The sequence below is a fragment of the Gavialis gangeticus genome, unplaced genomic scaffold, assembly GCF_001723915.1.
Source record: "Gavialis gangeticus isolate Ggan-Ray unplaced genomic scaffold, GavGan_comp1, whole genome shotgun sequence".
Classification (NCBI taxonomy): Eukaryota; Metazoa; Chordata; order Crocodylia; family Gavialidae; genus Gavialis; species Gavialis gangeticus.
In genome coordinates this window covers 152,227,992-152,229,982 of record NW_017729024.1, presented here as the reverse complement: position 1 = coordinate 152,229,982, position 1,991 = coordinate 152,227,992, and positions in this window count along the sequence as shown.

Here is a 1,991-nt window from a genome sequence, read left to right as displayed (position 1 = left end):
TTATTATAACCTGTTTTTTTCTGGGACCTATTATAGCAGCTTCCTTAATATATTTGTCAAAAACTAATCCAATGGTAGATTGGAGGGCCAGATTCTGACATTATGCCGTTGGTTTTACAATGGTAAAAATCTGGACATAATGGATTTACACCTAATTCACAGTGTAATTTAATAAAAAATCTGCCCTTATCTATATCTAATCCTGCTCTCCCACCTCCATTTTATACACTGGCCTAGTAAGCAAACTATTAAGCAAACTAGGAGGTGAATATTTATAGCTTCATTTCCGAAGGGAGAAAAACACAAAGGCATGGTTCTCTGCCATAAATTGTCACTGTCTCTTACAAGTCCTTTCATCTTTCCTTTCCATTACATTGTCTTTTTTTTTAAGTGCATTATTACTGGTTCCCATTTGGGCCTCACAGGAAAACTCCCTTTTCAACTTCCAAGCTAAGCATGAAAACTATCCATCAACATTCAGAACACAGGAAAGAAGAAATTACAGCTACAATCTGACCTCCTACATAAGGTAGACTGGGCATGAATAGCTAAGAGAAAAGTAAGTAATACTTTGCATATTAACCACAACCTTTTTGAAGGACTCAAACATACACTAAAAATCCACATAGCTATTTAGGGCTTTAGTAGTGACTATAACTGGACTGAAAGAAGTATGCCTTGTAAATTTTATTGATGGAATATAACTTTGCTAATAGTACTTAGCAGTTTACAGATAAAGTTCTTTTAGTAAGCATTGGCATCAATCAGTCTTTGGCATCCGTAAATCAGCAAAGTTCTCTTTTCCTTAGTGAGTTGAGGATTAACACTTCAACTCTTACAACCCTGCTCTAAGGCAGGTAACTTTTATTATCTCTGGGTGTGTCTACGTGAGACACTTTGCTGTGCATTAGAGCTAATTACTGCATAGTATGTGTCTGTGTCTACACTTGCAGATACTTACTGCATAGTAATTTGTTCTAATTGTGAGTAAATTTGCTACCTGCAAATGTAAATAGCAAATTCACTTGAGATTACTTATTGCACAATAGTGCATGTGTAGACGCCTGACCAGGAGAAAATGTGCTTTTAGTCAGCTGGACAGTAGGGGGCAAGAGTTTGCTTCCTGCCCCAGGCAGCTGCCTGCTGCCAGGGCAGGCTCTGCCACCAGAGCCTGGGAAGGGACAGTGTCTCCCTTGTCCTCTTGGAGCCCCAACTCTGCGATCACAGGGCTTGGCCTGCAAGATCCTTCTCTCCCTGGCCCTGTTGGTACCCCTCACTCCCCACCCACAGCCTTGTGGGTGCCCATCCACAGCCCCTGCTCCCCCAGCCCTGGTGGAGCCCCAGCTGCCAAGGCTATGGACCCAGGTCCGCACCCCCCTGTCCCTGCTCCCCCACTGCTGCAGGCTTTGGCGGGGCAGCTCCCTGCTGCTGAGTGCACTCCCAGGTGGCAGGGGAGAACTGTGCCCCCCAGATCTGTAACTGGGGTAGGTGCAGGCTGAGGCTGCTGCCCAGCTGCGTGGGGCTTGGGGTCTGGGGCCTCAGTGTGTGGCTGTAGGGCCCCAGCAGGCCATGCCAGATGGCATTCCTCAGTGGTGGCTGGCTCCTGCTCTGCCTGCCTGAGTCTTGGGCCAGTGTCCCCTTGTGGGGCTGCACGTGGCACCTCTGATTGCTTGGGTGCATAGGCTTGGGGCAAGCAGTAGGGCTGGACCCAGGCAGGTAGTAGGGGACCTGGGATGGGGACCAGACCAGGGGCTCCAGTGTGTGAGAGGTACCAGAGTACCTCCTCCCAGTGCCAGGCAGAGGCCTGCTATGGGGTGGCAAGTGGGACCCAGGGGTCCTGGGGGCCAGCAGTGGGGGACATGGACATGACTGCCAGGCCCAGGAGGGGGTCCAGGGTCCGGTGGTTGGTGTCTGTGGCTTCCACTGCCTGGGCCTTGAGGGCCATCTCTTGCTGGAGGAGCTCAATTAGCTCCCACTCCAAGGCATCCATC